We start from the raw sequence: 27,300 nt of genomic DNA on the forward strand, positions 1-27,300 counted from the left end.
TTTTCTCTCCCACCTCCCATTCCTTTTCCTTTAATTTCTCGTAGATGCCCGTGGGCAGCAGTACCTTTAACATTTTCATGATATCTTCGTATGTGTAATCCCCCATCAGTAATATGTCTTTAAGTTCTCTGTGAAAACCTGCAGGGTCTTTATCATGGCACGGGATAGTTTCTTCATTTCTAACAGTTCTAACTTAGTCAGTGGCGTGTGTACATACACGCGTTTCAAGACATTATCCTCACCCATAACTGGGTGTACTTCTCGCAAGGGGTTCTGACTTTCAATGCCACTCAGGCGTTCCATATGATACATTTTTCTTTCTGGGTGTGGGGCGGGAACATATTCGGTGCTTACAAAAGTGTTATATCTGTGTCGTTGTTCTAGAATTATTTGTATTAACTTGGTACTTAAACCTCTCCATCTATCCATGAGTAGTGCTTCTAGTATTTCGGGTAAGGGGCCTGGATCAGAATGTTGGTTTCTGTATTTCGTGAGGAGGTGCTGAATCATGTATACACCTGCTAATTTCTGCTCGTCTGGGGAAAGGTTCAGAAATGTCTGTGCTACCGTGTCATCATTATATATGTCGGGATTTTCAGACCATAATATGGCTGACCGAGCTAGTTCTTGTTCATCCATAGAATAGAGTACGTGGTACCCCACTCTCTCTCGGAGTCTTTTATCAGTTTCCTGGAACTGATGTTCAGAAGAATTCGGGTTGGTTAAGGCAGAGAGAAAAACTCTCTTGCTTTCCGGACGGATACCTTTCCTAAGGTAAGTTCCCTTACCTACATACGCTATAGTATCTGTAGTCTTTTCTGATTCTTCAGGTCCTTCTTCCTCCTCGGAGGAAGCCTTTTCTTTTTCTTCTTTGTGTATATCTATCACTGCTTTTCTAATTTTCTTGTACATACTGGCTATGCAGGTCCCCTTGTCGTGTTTTCCTTCAGATATATTTTGACCCCACTTGTTTAGTGCATCTAACTCGCTCTGATCTGTCTCTGGCCTGTCTCGTTCTCTTATTAGGCAATTTATGAAAAAACGTAGTATCTGTGCTTGAACGTCAACTTTCTGACGCTCCATGGCCTCCTGAATACTGTCAGGGTCTTTCCCAGTCTGAACAAACTCATATATTCTATCTAGGCGTTCCTTCATTCCTGCATAGCACAGCAGGAAATCAGTAGCAGATCTTAACCGTAGTGATGCCATCATCATTATATCGTCTTTACCGGGTACTGGATCATATCTGCAAACTGAAAGATTTTCTTTGAATATGTCAAGGCGGGGTGACTTGAACGCAAGAGGATTCCGCAAATCCCCGAGCTGTAACCTGCGTGTTAATGGCGGGGTGTGCAGACCCCCTGTCGCACCCCCTGAAGCTGAAGCTTGGGCATTATCTCTCTGTGGAGTCTGTACCTGAACTTGAATTTTTCTTTTAGTAGGATCAGGTAGAAGTGGTTTTGGTAGATCAACTTTAGGTACGGGAAGTGGTGGAGGTGGTGGAACAGCAGTATTCTGTTGTGGTACTGACGGAATATGATCTTGGGGCGGGTTACCACCCCCGTCCCTGTCGTTAGGCAGGGCGCGGCAGGCAGATTGGTGTAAGCGGGTGCTACATCCTCTAGGTAGGAATTCAGGAATATGTCTTTAGTGGTCTTATGCATTACTTTAGTTGGAACTAATGGTGGCGGCAGATTTTTCGGTATTTCTGAAATGGCCTCAGGCGAACCCTCGGCCGCGAGATACATACCGTTTACGAGGTTATTTCGTGCGCGGTCTACTTGCTCTGATTTTACTCGGATCCCCTCGGTAACTAACTCGTTTTCTTGGGCCTTGTCTGATTCTTTAAGTCTGTCTTCTCTACGTAGTGCTTTTTCAGCACGCTTATGTGATTCCTTACGCCAAAACTCTATGGCGTCCTTCTGAGATTGTCTGGCTTTCTTTTTCCATAATGCTTCTTCTACCTTCATGATGCACTCGGCATCCCATGTTCCGGTAACAGGCCATCTGTGTCTTTCGTCTAGATGTTTAGTATAGTCAGTCCATAAATCTAGATACAATATGGCATCTAAGCCATGTTTGTGGTACATAAAGTTTCCTGGAGTGTCCCTAGGGGGGATAGGAATTGCTTCCTCTAGTATCCCTTTCCTAGTTCCTATCTGCTTTAACTTGTTGAAAAACGGCATCTTGTTTACTTAATACTGAATGCTCAACCCTAACTACTTAATACTGAATACAGCTAGTTATACAAGAACACAATAATGCACATTAAAAACAGTCACACTCATACCACAACATTAATCACATAAAAGGACATTTGAGACATATATCACTACCCTATATAACGGATGTATAAAACAGCGCAGAAACTTGAATAACGGATGTACTGCTAAACAGTACAGATACACTGTCTAAAAACAGTGCAGACCGGACTTGTGTACCCAAACCCGTCTAGATACGTCCCAGCAATGGTACTCACCGGGAAGCACGGAAACTGAAGGCCTCGGAAAACTCGACTGGACTGGACTCGACTAGGCACGTGGATACTTCGGAAAACTTCGGAAAACTTCGGAAAACTGGTGGGCCTCTTGACACCTCGGACCTTGCTTCTTTCGGCTAGGCTCTGGTCGGGATCCTCCGCACTCCTCACCGCCTCGTCTGGGTACTGATCGCAGTCTTCGTCACCTCCGTGGGCCAGAGGGAGATGCAGGAAATCCTGCCGGTACGCGTAGTTTCCGTCTAACTGATGGCAGGGGACAGAGCTTGCAACGCACCAACCGGCGCGTGAGGTGGGGGAGGGGTCCCTGTTCGGGCGCCAAAATGATGTAAATATATAATTTACCGTCTTAATTTCTATGCAGGTAAGTACTTAATCAATAATAACTCAAATCGGAAAGAAAAAAACAGAGTCCGTGGTGTTAGAGTTCTTAGGGGTTTTATTCCTCAAAAAGGAATGGTCAAGACCTGGATATCATGTTCTTCCCACCACAGGGGTGGAAGAAGGGATAGAGCGCTACATTTTTATTGACAGTACATAGCTTATATACTTAATTTACACCATAGAAAGCAATGCAGTAGGCGTAACAGCTGAGAGAAGACAAGATAACAGTATCCACGTGTTACTAGTACGTAATCAGAAGGCGTGGACTAGGCGTGAATTAGAGGTGTGTGCTAGAAACGTCACAGGTAGGTGTCACAAGGGGGTGGCACTAAACAGAAATGTTGCAATGTCAGCAGAAATCGGAAGCTTGGATGCGCGCGCAGCTGCATGACGTGTGATTGACGTGAAACTGAAGGGTGCAGGGGGCTTGACATTTACACTGACGGAAAGAGACAGAAGTCTGGCATGTCAGATCAACTTGTACTTCTATCATATCTGATATCTGATGTTTGGGAACCATATTATCTGGACGGAAAAGGTCTCTGGGGCAGAAGCTATTCTATACTGACTGTGAGTGCGTGTATAAGCGCCTGGGTGTCTGCATGAGAAGCGTGGGAAGCGTGGGGCCATGGGCCTTTCATGGGAGCATGGTAACAGAGGCTATGAATTACTTGCACGGAGACAGGTCGGCCCTTTGCTCTGCAGCTGAGGAGGATGTTTACTGAAACTAGTAGGCAGGAATGTATTTTCGAGGAGCGGGACAGATAACTCGAAGGTTATAGTCAGTCTTGGCAGGCAGCAGGCTGAGCTGAGCGCGGTGGGCCGCGCTGGAAGTAAGTCAGAGTTCACGGGTACAGAGGCAGCCTGGGCTGAGGCTTTCAGAGTCAGAAGCCAGAAAAATGGCTCGATGGCAGAAATTCAGGGCCTACTTTGCTAGAGCTGAAAAAACGTGTAAGGTACACTATAAAAAGACGTTGGCATAGCATACTTAGGAACTGACTATTTAACCCATTCAGGGTGGGTCTGAAAGAGGACATGTTAACGTTGGACGCAAATGTATTTGCGTCTTCATAGCTAGCACAGGAGGGAAGTTACATGCACTTTAAGCTGATGCATGGAGACGGTGGGGTACGCGCTAGGGAACACAACTTGACCATAGAATTTATATTTCCTCAACCCCACCCAGAACCCCACAGGCAGGGATTACACATTCTATTCCTCCCCGCACAACTCTTACTCCCGCATAGACTATCTCCTCATCACTCAAAATGGTATCCCAAGAATAGAAGACACGTCAATAGAGCCAAGAGTCATGTCGGACCACTCCTGCATTTCACTGTCAATCACTAATGTAAAGCCCTCTGCCGGGAAGTCGTCCTGGCGATTAAACAATGAGATATTGGAAAAGGAGCAACACAGGGAAAATATCCAGACTGCTGTCCAATCGTACCTAAAACTTAATAAGCAGGGGACACCTCTGAACTCATTCGATGGGAGGCCCTAAAAAGCACTATTAAGGGGGTGTGCATTAAGATTACATCAGCTATGAACAAAGACCACAAAAAGATATTAGACAACCTAGAACAAGAGATACGGACCTTAGAAAACCGACATTAGGCAGCCAGGGAGAGCATAACGCTGAATAAACTGCCTAACAAAAAGTACGAATATAACAAGATAGTAAGCGAAAGAGTGGGGGTCTGGTTGGATAAGAGACGAAGGTTTAAAATTTGTGAATCAAATAAAGCGGGTAAGAGCCTAGCCGCATATTTGAAATTTAAGGTACAGAAGAACACAATTAATACCATAAAAGATGCCTCTGGGACAGCACACTCGGAGCCTGATAGGATAGCTGAGGTGTTCAGAGAATTCTATGAAACTCTTTACGCAAAGAATAAAATGGTGGACGAATACAGGATTCAGGAATATTTAAACGAGTGTGATCTTCCAACGCTATCCCCGGTAGAACAATTAACTCTTAACGTACCGATCGAGGCCAGTGAAATTGAGAAAGCAATTAGAGCACTAAAATGCGGGAAGGCTCCTGGCCCCGGCGGGTTTTCAGCTAGATTGTACAAAAAGTTCCCTTCTATTCTAGTTGAACCTCTTCCAAACCTCTTTCAGGAAATAAACCACACTGGGGAACTTAAGGGTACACTTTCTGAGGCCACTATTGCGGTCCTTCCCAAAGAAGGTAAAAATCCCTCTCTTCCGAAAAATTATAGGCCCATTTCCCTCATCAATCTTGATTGTAAAATCTTAGCCATGATCCTCTCAGCCCGCCTTCAACAGGTCCTACCGAAACTCATCCACCCCTCACAAGCAGGGTTTTTAAAAAACAGACTGTCGAGTGACAACACCAGGGTATTGGTGCAAGTTCTGGAAAAGGCGAAACTACTAGACACCTCCACAGTAGCAATAACCCTAGATGCTGAAAAGGCTTTTGACACAGTTGACTGGACTTTCCTTGAAGCAGTTCTAAATAAATTCAGTTTGGGAGAAACATTTACGAAACTAACAATGTCTCTATATATCAGCCCCACAGCGAAAGAAAGGGCAGGGGGTTCTATCTCTTTCTCGTTCAACTTACAACAGGGAACGCAACAAGGGTGCCCCCTGTCCCCTTCTTTGTTTCTGTTAGCCATTGAACCATTCCTCTATCATATAAGAAACAATGACAACATAGCTGGTATTCCCTTTCCGGGATGCAATATAAAACTCACCGCTTATGCGGATGACATGCTGGTTGTTTCGGAGAGAGCAGGAGAGGCCATACCTGCACTTATGTCGACCATTGACGAATTCTCGCGGGTCTCGGGTTATATGTTGAACAAGGATAAGACGGAGGTGAAATTACTTAACAATATAGGTGGCAGAGATATCATTGGGGACTCTGGTCTCACTTGGCAGCCACACTGTATCAAATATTTGGGATTAGACTTCGATAAGGACCTAGTTTCCACATTAAAAATCAATGAAAAGTTAATACTAAAGAAGATTTCCACCTTACTAGATGGGTGGTCACCTAAATACCTTTCATGGTGGGGGAGGGCGGAAACCCTTAAAATGATGGTCACGCCGTTAGTGAACTACTTGGCCAGCATGCTGCCGATGACGTTCACTGATGACTTCCTTAACAAAGTAGACAAACTGTTTGATGCTTTCCTGTGGCAGGGCAAGAAAGCCAGGGTATCACTGAAAAAGCTACAGCTGGCGATGGAAAAAGGCGGCCTGGGCTTGCCCTCCTTCAGGAATTACCAGACAGCATTCCTATGCAAACAGGGGGCACAGGGGCTGATGGATACCCCGTCTTATGTCCCACTATGGTTAAATATTGAAAAATCTATCATCGATAACATGCCATTGCCGACCCTACTTACCATGGACCTCTCTCAACTAACACACTCCAAATACATTATGCTGAATACTAAGCCCGCTCTTTTAAGGCTGGACCAGGCTCACAACTCCAATTTGAAAATTAGGAAATCAACGACGATGGCGCTGTGGCGGAACCCTTATTTTAAAGTGGAAGGCAAAACCCTCAACTGGGAATCTTGGTCCAAGAAGGGCATTCATATGGTGAAATATCTTAATGATGGGACACAGCCCCTACCATTCTCCACACTTTAAACTACACATAACCTAACATTTATGGACGTTTACGATTTTCTGAAACTAAAGCCCATTATCTCAACGCGCTGCCTTACTCCCCACACTCCCTGGCTCAAGACTTACATGTTGCGCCTCCTAGCGGCCGGACACTTTGTCTCTAAAGTATACAAGCAGCTCCTTCCTCTGCCTAGGAAATCACACAGACAGGTGGAAATTAAATGGGAAGCAGAACCCAACTCCACGGGCATTGAGTTTGACTGGGATATATTCCACAGAAATGCCATTTCTAATAAGGTATCCCCAATCCTTTCTCAGACCAAATACATGTTACTTAATAGGACATTCTGGACCCCGGATAGACTCTTTAAATGCCACCTACGAGATAGCCCAACTTGCTGGAACTGTCAGTCTGGTACTGGTGATTTAGCACATATGCTTTTTCACTGCCCCTCCCTACAAACCTATTGGGGGAAAATCTTTGATTGTATACATGTTTTCAAACTACAACCAGTGAGGGAGTCTTATATGTCATATTGGGTGCCCTAGAACCACAATTACCAAATGCACAAGATCGCCAGCTCCTAGACTTGATGCTCACGTTGGCATGTAAGGTGGTTTTGTGTAAATGGAAAAATGCATCGGAAGTTTGCTTTAAAATGTGGCAGGAATGGTTATCCTTTCTGAGAGGGGCTGATAATCCAGCGCTGCACTCCTCCCCTTGGCGACCATCCAACAAGAGACTCTGGAATTTGCTTGATGCGTCCTCATTCCACTTTGATCCTCCATGACCAATAACTTGATGCTGTAACCCTGCAAGACTCTCTTGTGCGTCATACTCTGTCCCATTGTAAGAATGTAACCTAGTGTATGATCCAATTACTATTTAATCTCACCTGCATGATATGACCTCCTGGGCCTGGCCTAGCTGATGACAGCATATATTCGTATGTACCTGTATGTTTATTCATTTATTTATCTATTAGTTTATCTATTAATTTTGCTTCTATATTATTGTTTATTGTTTACCTGTAGTCCAATTCCAGATGCCAGTAGGCAATTGCATTTTAGAGTTATTTCAGCATAGTATGATGGTCGAACAGTGTATTGCTCTAATCCTTGTATAAGTTGCCTCAATGTACTTCCTTTGTTTCTTTGTTTCTTTTTTCAATACAAATGATTTGAAATTTAAAAAAAGAAGTGCTCACGACAATAGCCAGCAATCAAATAAAATGGTTTGTAACAATACGAGTAAAGCATGGCTAAATTTGCTAAGGGAGACGTACAACAGTGTGGGGCATATTAGCAAGAAGAGGCAATAATTATCGCTAACCCAGGTTTGTGGCATTCTTCTTATCGCTGTCTACTGCTGGATTTCACCGCCAAGATAGCGCGTTATTAGCAACGCTTATCTCTAAGGAGATAAAAAATCCAGTGATAGCTGTGAAAACCAGAAATAGCGTGAGAATACCAGAGCTAAATTAACTGTGCTAATGAAAAGCTTGCTAATAGGCAAGTGTGTACTTAACCTAACAATCCACCTCCCATTGACAAGATGGCTAAGTCAAGTTTTTATCAGAGACCTCAACTTCCACCCGGAAAAGAACAACGACAGCAGCACCACCACCCTCCTGGACAACCTCGCCAATCTCGGACTCAAAAAACTTGTTGACACCCCCACCCACTATGCCGGACACATGCTCGACCCAATCTTCACCTCCAGCAAGCACATCTCCTTCAATCACACTACAGCTCTCCATTGGACGGACCACAACTGCGTTCACTTCAACTACAAAAAGACTACGTCCCACAACCACCCACAACAAATTCCCCGCAGAAACTGGAACAAAATTACCACTGACCAGCTCTTCACATCGAATTGAATTGAATTGAATTGAAACTGCACTTGTATAGCGCTATCTACCCGGAGGCCTCGTAGCGCTTATGACTTGAAACTTACTTAGCGCGGGCTCAGGGCAGATCAGCAGGATTTTGCAAACAGGTGAGTTTTCAGGGCTTTTCTGAAGGAAAGATGATTGCTAATTCCTCTGAGGGATAAAGGACGGGTGTTCCAGAACTTAGCCGCGGTGTGTGAAAAGGAGCGGCCTCCCCAGCGGGCTTTCCTAACTCTGATGGAGGAGGCCAGCTGGAGGGTACAGGATCGGAGGGAGCGTGCCGGAACATAGGGAGTGACCAAGGGCTGTAAAATTGCAGGGCCAAGGTGATGGAAGGCTTTGTGTAGAGTACACATGGCCTTGAATTGTACTCTGGCCGCTATGGGGAGCCAGGGAAGTTCCCTTAGGGCATTCCTTGCTGACTGCCAGCGAGGGAGGTTGTAGAGTAAACGAGCCGCACTGTTTTGGGTGACTTGGAGCTTCTGGGTGACAGAGGAGGGGGCTCCCATATAGAGGACGTTTCCGTAGTCCAGGCGAGATAGTATAAGGGCCTGGACCAGGATCCTCCTTGCCTGAAATGGAAGCAGAGGGAGCACCTTCCGCAGCATCCTCATCAATCCAAAACAGGTGGCTGCGGTCTTTGTGGCTTGGGCTGAGAAGTTCAAGGCTGTGTCGAACCAAATCCCCAGGCTTTTTATTTGGGACTTGGGAACGGGGGGCGAGCCCAAACATGGTGGCCAGATAGATGCAAAGACAGAGGGAGAGGGGTTACCCAGTAAGATGACATCTGTCTTCTCCCCGTTGAGTTTTAAATGGGAAGATTGCATCCATCTGGCAACAGCCTCTAGACAGGGGCCTAGGGTGTTGGACGATACCTCTGAGTGGTCTAAGGAGACCACCAGTTAGGTATCGTCCGCGTAGGTGACAATACGCACACCGAAGGGATGGACAATCCTGTCTAGGGGTTCCATGTAGGTATTAAACAGGGTGGGGCTCAGGGAAGAGCCCTGAGGAACCCCACACCTGAGTGGATGTTTAGGTGACACTGCCTCGCCCTCAAAGACCTGGAAGAAGCGGTCAGCCAGGAAGGATGTCAGCCAATCCAGAGCCGGGCCCGACACGCCCAAGTCCGCCAGTCGTTGTAAAAGCATGACATGGTTGACCGTGTCGAACGCGGCGCTGAGGTCTAATAGGATGATGGCGACTTTGCCACCCTGGTCTAACACTGCTCTTGCTTCCTCTGTTACCGCTAGGAGGGCGGTTTCGGTCCCATGTAAGGGACGAAACCCTGTCTGAGAGGCACGTAGAAGGCTATTTGACTCCAAATAGTTCATCAAGATGTTATTTACGTGCCTCTCAAGCAGTTTGCTCAGCCAAGGGAGTAGGGAAATAGGACGGTAATTCGCCAAGTTGGATTGGTCAAGACTGGGCTTCTTCAACAAGGCCCTCACCATCGCGCACTTCCAGGGAGGAGGTACGGATTTTGAGGAGATGGAAGTGTTGAGAACGTCCAATATGACCGGGCGAATTATGTCCATAGCCTTAATGAGGGTCTGAGGGGGTGCTGGGTCGTTAGGGGAGCCTGATGTGACTTTGGGAATGAGTCTTTCTAGGGCCGGAATGTCTAAGAGTGGGATAGTGTCAAGCCTACACGAGACAGGGGCATCAGAGGTGGAGGAAACGGGGGGTTCCAAGTCATTGTTAACATCCCCAAAAGAGGAGTATATAGTCTGGATTTTTTCAGAGAAAAATACAGCCAGTTCATTGCAATGGTTTTGGGCACCATCAGCAGAGGGGCATTCCGCAGGGGGTGAGATGAGTGATTTAACAATTTTAAAAATTTCCCTTGGGGCGTTAGCGGCTGCATTGATTTTGCTGCCGTAGAAAGAGGCTTGTGCCGTCTTTATCTCCTGTTTATAGAGCCTAATGGCAGCTCTATATTCATCCTTCCTAGGTTTGGAGTAGTCCTGTCTCCAGGCTCTTTCATATTTACGACAGGCTAATTTCATGGTCTTGAGGGGGGGAGTAAACCATGGGGCAGCTCTAGGTCTTTTCATAAGGTTACTAGCCTGTACAGGGAGGACCACATCAAGTGAGGAGGAGATCCAATCATCAAAGTTGTTGGCTGCTGTATTGGAATTTAGTGCCTTCCTGGGTATGTCTTTAACCAGGGCAGCTTCCCAAGCGGGGAGGGGAAGTGAGGACCATTTCCTACCTCGGTGTTTAACGAGGCCGCAAGTGGAGGGAGAGAGATTGGTACGCCAGGTGAAGGGTATCAGAAAATGATCCGTCCAGGGTAATGGGATAGGGGGTTCAACCAAGAGATCATCAATATTGCTGTAAATGTGGTCCAGCAAGTGACCTCTATTGTGAGTTGCATGAAACCCCTTTTGATGTAAATCCAGCGCTTGAAGATTGGAGCAGAGGGTATTGGCTGCCGTATTGTGGGGATCATCTAGATGCAAGTTGAGATCTCCCAACAAAGTGAAGTTGGGTGAGGATAACACGATACTTGCAGCAAGATCCGTAATTTTAATAATGAAATTGTTAAGAGCGCCAGGAGGACGGTAGGCTAGGATGCCAGAAAAGGTGGTAGTGGGGGAGAATCCGAGTGAAAAGTGTAAACTTTCGCAGGTTGGCGAGGTGGTTGGGGTGACTCGGCATTTGTAGCTGTCACGATAAACAATGGCCACTCCTCCACCTCTCCCAGTCTGGCGATCTAGTCTCTTTAACGTAAATCCTTGAGGAATGGCCCAGACGATAGCTGGATCATTGTCTATATGGAGCCACGTTTCCGTTAGGAAGAGTGCGTGAGGATTAAGGTCTTCAATCAGAGAGTGTGCTCAGTATGATGTTTACAGACGGACCTACAATTTAGGAGAAACATTCTCCATTCCTGAGAGGGAGGTAACGGGCAGGTAGGAGGGAGAGATGGACGCCAGTTACAGCTTTTGCTGACATAATCAGTATGGGAAGGAAGGAAAGTGTGATCACATGTCAGACTAATGGAAGGACGAAGGGCAAGAAGCAAAGTTAAATCATAAGACAGCGGAGGGCCTACCATGGTGAGCGAACCTAGGCACCAGTCAGCAGGAAGCATCTGGACGCGGACTGGCGCAGACTGGCTTCTCTTTGGCGCCTCTTCGGGGCGTCTACGGTGCTACCGCTGCGCGTCACCGCTGCGCGAACAAGTGCGGGCTAAAAAGGTTAGGTGGAGTGGGAGACTAGCGTGTCAACCCACCGAAGATGGCCGCCTCAGATTGAGCAACCAGGAAGTGGTGCCGCTTGCCTCCCTCCACAACAAACAGCACTGGTTGCTGCGGTGGACCGGGGAGTGAGCGAGCCCAATTCAGGAATTTTACACAGTTTGTACAATTTTTAAAATAAGCTAAAAGCAAAGCTAAAGCAGGAATACAAGAAAACGCTTGTAGCAGTCCTACTTGCTACCAAGCGCCAGCGCTACGATATTCTCAAGTCAATCTCGAGCGCGATACTGTCCAGCCTTTAAGTAATCAGGGCGGAGTGGGAGACTAGCGTGTCAACCCACCGAAGATGGCCGCCTCAGATGGAGCAACCAGGAAGTGGTGCCGCTTGCCTCCCTCCACAACAAACAGCTCTGGATGCTGCGGTGGACCGGGGAGTGAGCAAGCCCAATTCAGGAATTTTACACAGTTTGTACAATTTTTAAAATAAGCTAAAAGCAGAGCTAAAGCAGGAATACAAGAAAACGCTTGTAGCAGTCCTACTTGCTACCAAGCGCCAGCGCTACGATATTCTCAAGTCATCGCTCCACCAAAATCCTCCTGCCAAATCATCGGACCCAAACCAAGCAGCCACCAACCTCACACAATGGATCACCCACAGCGCGGACAAATTAGCACCCTTTAAAAACCATCAAATGAAGCAAGGCAGCAAAAAAGCCCCCTGGTTCAATGACGACCTTAAGAAATCCAAGAAGATCTGTCGCACCCTCGAAAAAGCCTGGCGTAAAAACCCAACCACTGACAACCGGGCCACCTTCAAGAACGCCACCCGCAAACACCACCAACTGATCCAATCCACCAAGAAATCAGCATTCAAGGATCGACTCGACAACAATGCCCACAACAGCAAGGAACTATTCAACATCGTCAAAGAGTTTACACACCCCACCGCCGGCACCAACGACATCACTCCCTCCCAAGACCTCTGCGACTCTCTAGCCTCGTTCTTCCACAACAAAATCTCAGACATACATAACAGCTTTGGAGACCAGTCCACCCCACCCACCTCCGATCTAAAACCCCCCTCCAACAACCTTTACGCCTGGAACCCAAACACTACTGAAGACACCTTCTGCCTGATGAACACCATCCACTCAGGATCTCCAACCGACCCATGTCCCCACCACATTTTCAACAAAGCAAACTCCATTATCACACCCCATCTCTAAGAAGTCATCAACTGCTCCCTCAACTCCGCTACCTTCCCGGAAAGCTGGAAACATGCCAAACTCAGCGCCCTCCTGAAGAAACCCAGAGCAGACCCCACGGAACTTAAGAGCTACCGCCCCATTTCGCTCCTCCCATTCCCTGCCAAAGTCATTGAGAAAGCCGTCAACAGTCAGCTCGCCGCCTTTCTCGAATCCAACAAATCCCTCGACCGTTCACAGTCTGGCTTCCGAGCCAAACACAGCACGAAACCACCCTCATCGCAGCAACAGACGACATTCGAATTCTACTGGACAACGGAGAAACAGCTGCCGTCATCCTACTTGACCTCTCCGCAGCCTTCGACACAGTCTGTCATAGAACCCTTATACAACGCCTCAGCAACATCGGAATATAAGGAAAAGCACTGGACTGGATCATCTCGTTCCTCGCCGGAAGAACCCAGAGAGTCCACATCCCCCCTTTTAGATCAGAGGCCACCAAAGTCATCTGCGGCGTACCACAAGGATCATCACCAGTCCCACCCTCTTCAATGTATACATGAGTCCCCTCGCATCCATCGCGCGCCAACACAACCTCAACATCATCTCCTACGCAGACGACACCCAGCTGATCCTCTCCCTCACCAAAGACCCAAACACTGAAAAAACCAACCTACACGAAGGGATGAAAGAAGTAGCCGAGTGGATGAAAAACAGCCATTTAAAACTGAACTCGGACAAAACGGAAGTCCTCATCTTAGGATCATCCCCCTCCGCATGGGACGACTCATGGTGGCCACCGGCCCTGGGAACAGCACCCATACCAACGGATCACGCACGTAACCTGGGCTTCATCCTGGACTCCTCCCTCTCGATGACCAGACAAGTCAACGCCGTATCATCATCATGCTTTCAACATCCTACGTATGCTCAAAAATATCTTCAGTTGGATCCCCACCGAAACAAGAAAGATGGTCACCCATGCACTGGTCACAAGCCGACTGGACTACGGAAACACCCTTTATGCCGTAACCACAGCCAAACTACAGAAAAAACTCCAAAGCATCCAAAACACCTCAGCAAGACTCATCCTAGACGTCCCCCGCCAAGCTCACATTTCCGGACACCTGAAAGACCTCCACTGGCTCCCCGTCAACAAGAGAATAACGTTCCGTCTCTTCACCCACGCACACAAAGCCCTCTATGAGCTAGGACCCGAATACCTCAACACACGCCTGTCCTTTTACACCCCCACCCGCCAACTTCGATCATCCAATCAAGCCCTCGCCGCAATTCCACGCATCCAAAGATCCACCATGGGGGGAAGATCCTTATCCTACTTAGCGGCCAAGACCTGGAATTCTCTCCCCCCCACCTCCGCCTTACACAGAACCACCTCTCCTTCAGAAAACAACTAAAAACTTGGATATTCGATAAGTAAAGTACCCCCCTCCCTCAAGCGCCTTGAGACCCTCTGGGTGAGTAGTGCGCTATACAAATTTTAAACTTGAACTTGAACTTTTAGGTGGGGGAATGGCTGGGGTAATAGATAATCGCTTCTCCGTATTCTCAATTGCAGATGCCACGACCCCAATCGTCTTTTGTAGAATCTTGTCTATTGCGGTGAGGCTTGGAAGGGCGGTGCTGTTGCAGCCTGCATTCTGGTCACCCGTCTTGAGGTGGTAGGCTTGGTGTTTGTGTGCTTTTCACTCATTCTTACAACCAGTTGGACAAATCTTGCTATGCACAAAACTTATTTCTTTCAGCCACACAATACACAAATGGGACTAATCTAAGCAGAAAGATATAATTGGCGTAAATGGTCCAGCAGCAATTAATGCAAATGTCTGGAATGGGGTAATTTTATAAGTACCTGGGTATGTATCAGTTCCTGATGAGAAGATGAGGATATTAAGGGGGTGGCCCAGTCCAGCCTCCTCTGGCCTCTGATGGGCGCAAACGGGCCTGCCCTCGGCCCAGGCTTTGCCCGGGCACGCCTGCACGCGTCCCGCGCTGCGGGAGGGGCGGGCCGGTTTTGAAGGCCTCTGTCGCCCTCATGCGGCATGACTTCCGGGGCGCCTGCCCCACAGACTTCTAGGGATTGTGGTTTCTGTTCCTTGTGCGCCCTCAATGCACATGCTGCGCCGTTCCCCTCACAGCCTTTGGGCTCCTTCGTTTGCTGCTCTAGTTCAACTCCTTCAATTCCTCAACAGGTAAGTGTTCGTGATGCGCGTCCCGCACTGCAGGAGGGTAGGGCCGGTTTTGAAGGCCTCTGTCACCCTCATGCGGTGTCACTTCCTGGGCCCCTGCCCCACAGACTTCTGGGGATTGTGGGTTCTGTTCCTCGTGTGCCCTCGATGCACACGCTGCGCCGTTCTCCTCACAGCCTTTGGCTCCTTCGTTTGCTGCTCTAGTTCACCTCCTCCAATTCCTCAACAGGTAAGTGTTCGTGATAAACGTCCCGTTCTTATATAATACCACTGAAACTTTAAAGCTTTGAGTCTGTTATGTGCACTGTTTTATACTTGGGTCCGTGCTTTTGCTCACTGGTAAAGCCAAACCTCGAACTGCTAAATAAATCGGAACCGGCACACCTCCCTGTGCACTCACGCTTCTTTCCTCCACACAGCTGCTTAGATTCACAGTAGTCCTGATTCACGAAAGCTGCAATCCCCGCTTCGCTCCTTCCACCGGCTTCGGCACCTGAATACTGCCTGGCGCGGCGTCTTCCGTTCGGCTCTTTGCTGCTAACCAGCTGACAAACCTCCCGGGAGCTCCACCCGGAAATCACGCTTCACTTCTTCACCCGGCTTGGAAGCGCCTGAATACTGCCTGCCGCGGCGTCCTCCGTTAGCCTCTGTGGAACTGTACAGCTGCCACGCCTCCCGGTAGCTTAACCTGGCCTCACTCCCGGTTTCAATCTTCAAACTTCAGTCTCGATGCTCAGTGTTCTCAGTTTCAGCTCCAGTTATGTTATGCCCTTTGATGAGAATGATTACATCATCCATACTGATAGTTTTGCCCAGCCTAAAGTAGGGACAAAACACCAATTATCTGCAGCGTGCACCACTGTTAAGGGTATAATTGAGGTTTGCAAATTCCACCCTCACAAGACCTACAAGCAGTAACTAAGTGATTGCTCAGTACAGCTGGCAGAACTCAGAGTTGTATTTCTGGCAATGGGGAACATGGATCCTGGATTCTCAACACTGATAGTGTGTTATTTGTATTATTGTATCCTGTCTTACAATGAGTACTTATGGCACTGGAGCCAGAATGGATTGAGAGATTTGAAAGGGTACCCTATAAAGCACAAACCACTTTGGGGACAAGTAGCAAAACTCAAAGAGTGTTTGTCACAGACACATGTAATACACACACTGAGTCACCAGCATGTGGGAATACACATTGAAGGGTATTCCATGGCTGACGAAGCCAAAAAGGCAACAGTGCAAACTGCTACAATTGCTGCAATTACTTGTTCAAGTAGGAGGATAGATTGAGATATAATGATGGCTATCAATGCTACTCGTGCAACGGCATCCACCAATCAAAAGGCTTTCCCTCAAAATTTTACTACCAGTTAAGTGTGCAAAACATTCAGTTTGCTCAGATTCCTAGAGTGGGGAATCAAGTGATAACAAATTCAGATCACAGGTTGGAATTTATCTCAGCAGCACATGATGGCCTAGCACCTGCACATGGAGGGGTGGCACCTACAATTTCGCTATTGCAGCAATGCAATTGGTGGTCAGGTTTCTACAAACAGACCAAGGACTTCGTACTCAAATGCAACATCTATCTGCAGGTGAAGGCACATCAACCACAGTCACCCCTATTGATCTTAGACAAGCCTCTTTTTTGTGTTTTCTGGACCACTGAGGCCCCTTACAATCAGACGGACTTATAAATACATCTTGTTTGCAGCAGATCCCTGCTCCTGATTCCTATAGTTTTTGCCTCAGTGACCAACTGATAACTGAACCGTTATAAAAGATTTGCAATTCTTTATTGGGATACAGACAGTAGCCATATTCCATTTGGAACAAGGTCCAGCGTCCACCTCAAAGTCAACATGTAAAAATTGTGTGCAACGATGCAGCATTCTTCCCCCTATCATTCCGAGGGAAATAGGGTGGTGAAGAGGAGGAACTGTAATTTAAAGTAGTCTTTAACAGCAAATGTATTAGGTTCAGGTCGCTCAATTTATCACCTTTATGGGGTCCAGAGAGCCCTACACAATCTGCCTAGAAAATCCCATGGTGGTCAGACTCCTTATGAGATCCTGTTTGGGGTTAAGATGTAGGTACTAGACCTAGGCAGTCCCAGTACAGTGGCAGCTGAAACACCATTTGACATCAATGAACATGTGGATGCTTTGTAAATTAAGAACAACTTTTGAGAAGCTCAGAGAAACATCCAGCAAAAGTTACATGACTGAAGAAGCGACAGAAGCACCAGCAACTCTTGGTTGGATCCCCAAGATTGGTTAACTAGATCAGGAGAATATGTTGGGCATGAAAAAATGTGGGCCATCTTAAAGAGCACTGGTACCTGTCCTGGCCATTTAAAGTACAAGAACCATACTTCTATTGTCCCTTACTGGTTGCAAATACAATATATTTGTATAAATAGATCTCCTCAAACCACACTATGTGGCCGTTTGTACACAGTAGGCCAAAAGGGCTCCTGCCAAGTTACATGCCTCCTCTTACTACCCTACAGGAAGTCCCCAATGAACCTTTGATCCACGATGAGGCCTTCTCTCCCTGCCAGGGGTCAGATAACATTGTTATGTTATGTTATGTTATGTTATGTTAGTATGAATTTGTAGAGCGCTCGTTCACCCCAGGGTTTCTTGGCGCTGTGTGCCGCTGGGGAACCCGTCCTGGCTTTCCCTGTGAGATGGTCCCTCTTGGGCATTCCCAAGGTGAAGCCAGGCATCCCCGGCAGCGAGGGGGCCGTTGTGGAGATTATGCAAGCTATTGCCCAGAGTTGTAGCGTGGGATCCATGGTTAGAGAGGCACCGAGGCGAGATTTAACGAGCCCGCTGACATTGGTTCCGTACCCTGCCGCGTCAGGAATTGAACCCTGGTCTCGGGCCGACCTCTGCTTCTGGGTCTGCCGCCTCTAACCGGTAAGCCACATTTCTCCAATCTGGGTCTGCCGCCTCTAACCGGTGAGCCACACTTCTCAACATTGAAGTATCACTACTTTCGATTATATCAACAAAATCTGTGCAAAAATCCTACACAAAAACACAGATTTCAAATCGACAAACAGACAAAGACGGTGTCAACCATAATCTACTACCACATGAGTTCTATTCCCAGTTCTCCAAAGAATCCAAAGAGGCTAAAAAATGATCAAACTGCCTATGGCTTCTTCAATGACTTTGATAACTTCTCTTCAGACACACCATCACTACCACCCTGAGGTAGAACCTGAATTCTTCTTTTGGCTGTAAAAGGCATAGGTTATCCCACCTTAGATATACTTTTTTTTTTTTTTTAAACCTTTATTGCACCTTTAAGTTTACACAGCTGTAGGCCTACAACCCGTGGGGCTGGCCGCCATCACAATCTTGCAGTCACCATGCAGTAATATAAAACTGAAGTCCGAATGTTACTCTTTTACAATCCTTATTACTACATAAAATTAAAAGGTACTGTATAATCATTATTCTGCTGATCAGTACAGGTTTTTGGTTTTCTGTTTTTTACAAAAACAACAACAAAATAAAATAAGCCTAAGGAATCACAATGCGGTCGTTCATTTTTGGTTATTGGTCGCATTAACTGAGTAAGAAGCGTCCCCCCAGTGTCAACTCAACCCAACTCCCTCCTAAACTACGCTAAGACATGGTAGTGAGAGTGCTCAGGCTCCCTCAGTTACGGCTCCCTTGGAATCTCCCCCTACATATCCCTTGAGTTCATCCTCTAAAACCATGGTTTATCCCACGTTCCGTGGCCACCCTTCCCTGTGGGATCTGTGAAGTCTAGTAATTCTCTTCCCCTTCCTCATCCGACATAGCTTGATCGTCTTCTGGCAATGGATCACAGATCTCCCCTCTGTACACATTCCACTTGGTCCAGATTTTATTCCATTTCCCCGGACAGGCCCGGTTGGAGTACACCTCCCTTTCCGTCACCATCACCCTGTCCATGTTTAGGCACCATTGTGTTTTTGTTGGCACTTCCGCCGCTCCCCAGCGCTGTGCGATATCTCGTTTGGCTACTATCATGCCCAACGTGACCCATAGTTGATCATGTCTGGACAATACATTAGCGTCCCATACATCTAAGAGGCACCTCCGTGGCTCGGGGAGTAGAGAGATCTCTAGTGTCTGTGATATCGTTCGCATTATTTGCCTCCAATACGCCTGGATACGGGGGCAGTCCCATATTGTGTGAAAGAACGTGCCCTCCTCCCAGCACCCACGAAGGCAGTAAGGGTGTTGTGCTCTGTTAATGCAGTGCAATGTGGTCCAAGTGTAGTATTCCCTATGTAAAACATTCAGTTGTACAAGTCTATATCTTGCGGAGATGCCTACTTTCATAGGCGATGCCATTGCCTCATTCCATTCATGTTCGTCCATCTCATGGGTGTCACCGCTTCTCCTTCAAGCGGGGACGATTCCGGCACCTCAATTTCAGGGGGTATGGCAGCGAGCAACGCATGTCGTATCTGAATATATCTGTATAATTCCCTCCCTCCCAGGTCGATACTCCCTCAGTCTGTCAAAAGGCACCACACCTCCCCTTTCCCATAGATCCCCCACTGTAGATATCCCTATAGCATCCCAGTGTGAGAAGCCTCTGCTGTTTCTCAGGTTACCCAGGGCTCGAGAGTCCCACAGTGGTGTAAGCTTGGTTATTCTCCCCTTCCATCCTAGTGCCGCTGTCGCTGTATGCCATAGCGTCGCAGTTAGTCTGGTGGGTCCTTCCAATTTACGCATTTTACTTTGGTCGTACAACGGAGCCAGTAGGCTATTCGCGCCTAGTTGTGCCCTATCTGCTTGAAATGCTGGATCATTTTGCGGAGTGTGTATCCATTGGTTGATGGGTTTCAGTTGTGCCGCCCAATAATACAATTTCAGATTAGGCAACAAAAGATTTGACACCAATGCCGCTACTTTCTTAAAGAATCTCGGAGCCACCGGATACGGAGTATTTTCAAGTATATATAGAAAGCAGGGCAAGGACATCATTTTATATAGTGCATCCTTCCCAGTAGCGTCAGAGGCAGCCCCACCCAGAACTTAACATCCTGCTTAAGTCGCTCCATTGGAGGCCCCAGGTTTTTATCCATAAAATCCGTTGGGTCCCTTGTAACATGGATACCGATGTATTTAAAGGAGGATCCAGCTGCCCTTAGAGGGCATTCTGTACTTAGCGCTGGGATCGGACCCCTCAGGACATACATCTCCGATTTGTTCCAATTTAACGTGTAGCCCGATATTTTACCATGGCTGTCACAGAGATTAAGGAGCGCCGGCCCCCATGTTCTGGGTCTGTTAGGTAGACCAGCATGTCGTCCGCATAGAGGGAAAGCCGGTTCTCCCAGCCCTCCGTTCAGCGTATTCCCGTCCGTAGCGGTGTTGTTCTTATTAAAGTGGCTAGTGGCTCCAATGCAATTGCAAACAGCAATGGCGAGAGGGGGCATCCCTGACGAGTGCCCCTCCCAGAGGGAACGGTCACGTGATATGGCCGTTTGCTACCACCTGCGCAACCGGGTCAGCGTACAATAACCTAATCCATGCAATAAACTTGGGGCCGAAGCCCAGACGAGCCAGAACTTAAAACAAGTAGTTCCACTCTACAAGGTCAAAGGACATCTTGGCGTCCAGAGCCAATATTACTGCTTGCATAGAGATCGATTCCGCCTTAGCCAGCACCCCGTGTAATCTGCGCAGATTTAGCGCCGTATTCCTATGAGGCATCAATCCAGATTGTTCCGGGTGTATGAGGTTGGGCAGATGAGGCAAAAGTCGGGTCGCCAGGAGTTTGGCGAGGATTTTAACTTCTGCATTAAGTAGCGAGATAGGGCGGTATGAGGAACACTCCTCTGGTGGTTTCCCCGGCTTGGGGATTGCCACTATAGTGGCCAGTCTCTGATCTGGTGGAAGTATTCCCTTCTCCTAACATTCCTTGTACTTTGCCAGTAGATGTTTGCTTAGTCTCTCCGGCGTCGATTGATACCATTCTATAGGTATGCCATTTGGTCCAAGCGCATTGCCCGGGTTCAAAGCCGATTCCGATTCGAATAATCTTTATTTCGATCACAAGATCATAAAAGATATGCATTACATTCTGTACAACATTTTAAAAACGTATTAAACAACATTAGTGATCAGAATAAAAGCTAAGAGTAAAAAAGGTGCCACAAATTTTAGAACTGTCTCGAGTCATCAAGTTTTTATACAGTCATTTTTACACGACGACTTCGAGCATACCACATAGAGGTTAAAAATTTGGATAGAGCAAAAACTACAGTGGGGGATAAATCTGTCTTTAAGACTCTGTTATCGGGTAGAAAAGTTCTAAATCCCAAATTCCTAAGTAAGGGGACTAGCCAGTATTTCCTGCTCCTCTCATAGCCCCTGCAAAAGAAGACAACATGGACGTCGTTCTCCTTTGGATGTGCACATGCCAGGCAAGTTTCTGTAGTGGAGCGAGAAGACCAGGATGCTGTAAATGATGCTAGGGGAAGAGTTCCATATCTCCATTGGAGAAATAATTTCCTAGTTAGTTGTGGAGTGATGGCATCTAGGACACTTTCGAGTTGATAGGAGTCTTTTGTTTGTATGAACTTGTTGGACAATGAACCGTCCCGGGTGCCGTCTTTGGCTCTGAAGAGCATGTGTTCATAGTAAGCTCTCGCCAGTACCTTTTTTGGGGTCTTTGGGCAGATGTTTAGTGGGTTCAGCCATAGTTCAGGGAGTCCAATTGCCTCCAGCGTTCCCTTGATGTAAATCAGCCATGGAATTCTTTTGGCATTGGGTAACTCTAAAAATTCCTGCAACTCAGCTCTGTAGTTTGAAAGGTCTGGGCTACTCCATAGACACCGCCAGAATGTTAAAGGCTTTAGACCCAGCTCCTCCGTTATTGGTCGAATATCCAAGTCCAGCCTGAGCGGGAGTAATGGAGTGCTCTGTGGAAGAGCTACAATCTGTCTTAGGAATTTATTCTCAGTTGTTAGTAATTTGGATGATGGAATGTGACCCCACAACTCACCCCCATAAGTGACTCCACCCCGGGCTTGGGCTTTGTAAATATGAATAATGGGGCTAAGTGGCCGGTAGGGGGATTTGTTCACCAGTTTCATAGTGCCACCCGCCAACTGTGCCAGTTTGATGTTCACTTTCGACTGATGAGACGACCACGTTAAGTTTTCGTTAAGAGTGATCCCCAAATATTCGATTGTGTGCACCCGTTCCAATTGGACTGCTCCAAACCTGGGTGGGGCACGGTTATGGGGCTTGGGATTAAGAATCATATATTTAGTCTTTTGTGGGTTGATTTCAAGTCCCCGATCTAAACAGAACTGTAAAAACACGTCCAGAACATGTTGAATGCCTCGTTGAATGGGATTTGGACAGCAGCAGGGTGTCATCTGCAAACATAATTGCAGGCACCCTGCTGCCAGTTAGTTTTCGGGAGTCAGTGTTGGGAATCCTGGTTAGGTGGGCAACTACCCCGTTCACAAAGAGGCAGAACAGGGTCGGTGCGAGCACGCAACCCTGTCTTACCCCTCTGCGAACGGGGAACCTTTCGGTTAAATTGCCACCTCTACTGCACCTAACGCGGGCATAGTTGTTATGATGCAATCTCATCAGGATAGCCAAGATGTCTTCAGGGACATTCAACTCCTCCAGAACTTTCCATTATTTTGCTCTAGGTACCAAATCAAAGGCGGCACGCAAGTCTACGAAGACTGTATACAAGGTGCCGCCCTCGATTATAGCTGTCCTCCAATATAGGAGGTTCAGCCTAAAAATTTGGTCTATTGTGGACACCCCCTGTCTAAATCCCGCCTGATAGGGAGTCGGATACCCATCTCATCCACCCAGTCCTGTAACCGGTCCAAAATCAGTCTCCCAAAGAGCTTTTGGGAGATGTCAATAAGACTGATTGGACGGTAGTTGGCTGGGAGCAGAGGGGACCCCTTTTTGTAAATTGGGACCACCTCTGCGCCCAGCCAAGTATCCGGGACCTCCATACCCCCCAGAATAGCGTTAAATATCAATGTGAGGTATGGGGCCCATATCCCTGGTTCCTGCTTAAATAGGTCCCCAGGTACCCCATCAAGGCCGGGCGCTTTCCCTGCAGACAGCCCAGCTATAGCCGCCCTCACCTCTTTTTCTGTGAAACGGTCATCAGTTGGACCTGGGACTAATGTACTGTTAGGGATGTTGGGAGACCCTTCTTCTGCTGAGTATAATGCCTGGAAATGGCTCTGCCATAAGCTAGGAGCTATATTCGGCTCGATTGCTGAGGATAAGTCCTCTGTACCATTGGAGACCAAACGCCAAAATTTGCGCGAGTCTTTGATGGTTAGTGACTTTGATAGATTTTCCCAATATTCTTGGTCCCATTCAGCCCTCGCATCCACCAAGAGCTTTCTATAAGATCTTCTCCTGTCTTGGATTTCCTCCCTGCTTTTGCCTCCCTTGATAGCAAGTAGTAGTTTGGCCTTGGATTCCCTACAGGTGGCATTATACCAAGTCGTCTTAACTGGAGGTCCTGTTCTTTTTCCTGACTTTGAAAACAAGTCTAGCTCTAGGGTACTAATTAGATCTGCATGTATCTGAGCCAGCTTTTCTCAAATAGCTACACCTTCCACCTCCTTCCCTATCTGAAAAGCCTTCTCCAAAAGCGGGATAATCCTTGCGTATAGTTTTGGTATTCTGTCTCCGCTAGCGGCCAGTTTCTCCCACCTGACTTTTCTCCGGTTATTTTCTAGTAGGAGTCCTGACTTATCTTTATCCGTGCCAAGCATAGTGGCCTCAGTCCCTGGTGAAATGTAAGAAAGTTCCAGGGCATTGTGGTCAATGTCCCTTCTCTCAATAACTTTAAAATCAACTACGTGTGACCACATGGATAATTTAACAAGGATATAATCTAGTCTCGATTCTAACCTTGTAAGTACAGATACTGGGTGTGTCTGATTTACAACGACCATTGCAGGCCCTTAAACCTTTGTTTAGAGTGAGGGCAGTTATCTGCAGGGCCAGGGGGGTCCAGGCCCTGGGGAGAGGCACCACCGTCGCTGGAATAAGCCAGCGTGAGTCTTCCTCGAAGGAGGGGCCATCACGTAAACCTGATAGTGGTTCATACTGTGAGTTTAAATCACCTCCCACCAGGCATGCAAATACCCAGGGGATACCATCAAGGAACACAGAAAGTTGATCTATGGTGTTAGATTCTTTTGACATGGGTACGGGCCTTGTGTATGTGTTTACGACCACCAATTTCGCGGAATTTGGCTACTCTAATAGGACGGCCTAAATATCGTCGAAGTCTGTTTCCAAGCAAGTAGCCTGGCAGCCTAAATCCGTTGCTACCCATGTCGCGAGTCCTCCCGATGGCCTGCCCCTTCCCCCCCACTTAGCGGGTTTAGAAAAGACTGCATATCCCTGGAATAAAATTTCCTCACGTGCCCAGGTCTCCTGAAAAAGTAGAATGTTTTTGGAGCCAATAAAGGAACCCCACTCTGTGGAGTCAATTTTACTGGCTAATCCTGCAACATTCCATGAAACCAAAGTTAAGGGGTATGGTTTGGTAGTGGATGAGCCCTTGGTGATGGTATTAACAACCCTAATCTCCGAGGTGTCCATCTGTATTGGGGGTGAATAGGCCAGAGCCGATCTTTGGTTAGTATGGGTCATAGTTGGACCCTCTATGAAGGGCTCAGGGGCTAGATTTATTTCCAATACGTTTTGTGCCCTTGTGTGTAATATGGATACTGGGTGCGAACTATTCCCCATCCGTACTGATGCGGGCAGTTCACACCCTTCATTATCCGAGTGTCAATCCACCATTTCCAAACTACTATATCTATTGTAGGTAGGGAAATGGGCTGGATAATGCATTCTGTGGGGCCCTGGGATTCCTCTCATAAAACCTCCCCTGCCGCCCCTCCTCCTTGTGATAGTTTCCCAGCCTGCCTCCTCCCCGTACGGTAGAAAATTGTCTGTAGGTCTTCCCCTCTAATTGTGAGAGGAGCACTTCTCTCCCTGCGACCACTTTCCCAATCGTCCAGTAACTCTTGGTGATGCCCCCATCTTTGAACCTTCAAGTTATATAGACTTGATGGATAGAAGAATGAGAGCGGAAGGGGTTGGATGTTGCTGACTTGGTCATCAGAGGCCCAGGCACAGATGTAAGCAGCAGTGCTCGGCTCTCTGAAGGTGACCAAGACGCAGTCTCCCTTTAGTGATTTTCTAGAATATCCCACCCATGCAGCCCGCCTGACCATAGAAATGTTGTTGGTTATTCCTCTCGGGAGCGGTCTATATGTGGATAACCAGCTAATAACCTTGTTCCTGAGTGATGATGTTGATTCTGGTGTCATGGGTTTTAGTTCCCGGACCCCTGCCAAGACTAGAGTATAAGGGGCTGCCTCTGGAGGAAGGTTGACAGGTTTTGGTTTACGGGTGTGGATGGTTTTCTCTCCCATAAGTGTTGAATCACCCTTGGTTTTGGCCTGGGTAGGAGCAGTATCTTTAGGTGGGGGGATGGTGATTGGAGTAGCAGTTAGTGTTTGTGGTGTTAATGGAGGTGCGTTGTTGGTATTGGGTTTAGGCGGGGGTAGGAGTGTCTTGTTAGGGATGGTCGGTGGGTTGTGGGAGTTGGTGGAGGGTAATTTATTCTTTACAACTATAGTGGATTCATTGCCCTTTTTAGACTTTGGATCGGGGCCCCCTTTTACTACTTTAGCTTCATTAGGATCAAGTTTCTTCGAATCAGCTAGTTGCACAGTGGATTTTTCGATATTAACTAGCCTGGCTTCGATCTTGATCAATCGAGCTTCAAGGGGGCTTAATAGCGACCTAAGAAGTGTACCGATGTCCTCCAGTGTGATATCCTCACTGGAGTTATCCACTAGAGTAATGTTTGTGGCCAGTGGTGGTACCGTTGTATTCTGGGTTATAGGGGTAGTTGTTGTACCCTGGTTCTCTTGGTTAGTAACTGTAATGCCTCCCTTCGCTCCTTTTCCCCTCTGTGGTTTGGATTTTGGGGACTTTGTCCTGGTAACTTCTTTGTTTTGACCCCCCCTCTTTTTTTGTATAGCCGCTCATTTACTTTGACTCTTGCCATTTGCTCGGAAGGATTCACGTTGCCAAAGGAGGGATAATCTTCAGGAAAGGCTCACCTGGGAGGTCACGCCGCTGGTGGGAGCTTCTCTGCAATCGGCGGACGGCCTGCACGCTCCCAGCCTGCGCTTGACCATGAACCACCTGCCGCCTGCACCGGGGGACTGCGAGGACCAGCAGCCTTCCCTCCTCTCAGCTGGTGCCTCTTCCCCCGGCGGCCACGCCCCCCACCGGCCGCTATTATCTTTCGCGACACCCGCTGCGCGGGTGCCGCTCATTTACTTTGACTCTTGCCATTTGTTCGGAAGGATTCACGTTGCCAAAGGAGGGATAATCTTCAGGAAAGGCTCACCTGGGAGGTCGCGCCGCTGGTGGGAGCTTCTCCGCAATCGGCGGACGGCCTGCACGCTCCCAGCGTGCGCTTGACCACGAACCACCTGCCGCCTGCGAACACCAGCAGCCTTCACTCCTCTCAGCTGGTGCCTCTTCCCCCGGCGGCCACGCCCCCCACCGGCCGCTATTTACCTTTCGCGACACCCGCTGCGCGGGTGCCGCTCATTTACTTTGACTCTTGCCATTTGCTCGGAAGGATTCACGTTGCCAAAGGAGGGATAATCTTCAGGACAGGCTCACCTGGGAGGTCGCGCCGCTGGTGGGAGCTTCTCCGCAATCGGCGGACGGCCTGCACGCTCCCAGCGTGCGCTTGACCACGAACCACCTGCCGCCTCCACCGGGGGACTGCGAGGACCAGCAGCCTTCACTCCTCTCAGCTGGTGGCTCTTCCCCCGGCGGCCACGCCCCCCTACACGAATCACTATAAATCGCCCAGTCATTCCTGCAATGCGGGACGCTCGCGGGACAAAGCGCGGGGCGAAGCCCGGGCCAAGGGCGGGCCCGTTTAAGCCCGTTCAAGACCGGGCTAGACTGGACTGGGCCACCCTATTTTATTTCTGCTTCCTCCCTCTTCATTACTGCTGTTACTGTACGTATTGTTAAACAAGCTGATCTTAGTTTGTAGTCAGTACCCCTAATTCTGTTATCCTTGTAACGAACCACACTGTAACATGTCCCCCAGAACAACCAGGAACACTGTCAAAAAACAGGCCCAGGCTGCTGCTCAAGTTATCGGGCCGATAGACCAATTTATCACCAAAGCCAATGAGGACATTGAGCAGGGTATCACCCT

Source organism: Lissotriton vulgaris, chromosome 3_2 (assembly GCF_964263255.1).
Source record: "Lissotriton vulgaris chromosome 3_2, aLisVul1.2, whole genome shotgun sequence".
Taxonomy (NCBI): domain Eukaryota; kingdom Metazoa; phylum Chordata; class Amphibia; order Caudata; family Salamandridae; genus Lissotriton; species Lissotriton vulgaris.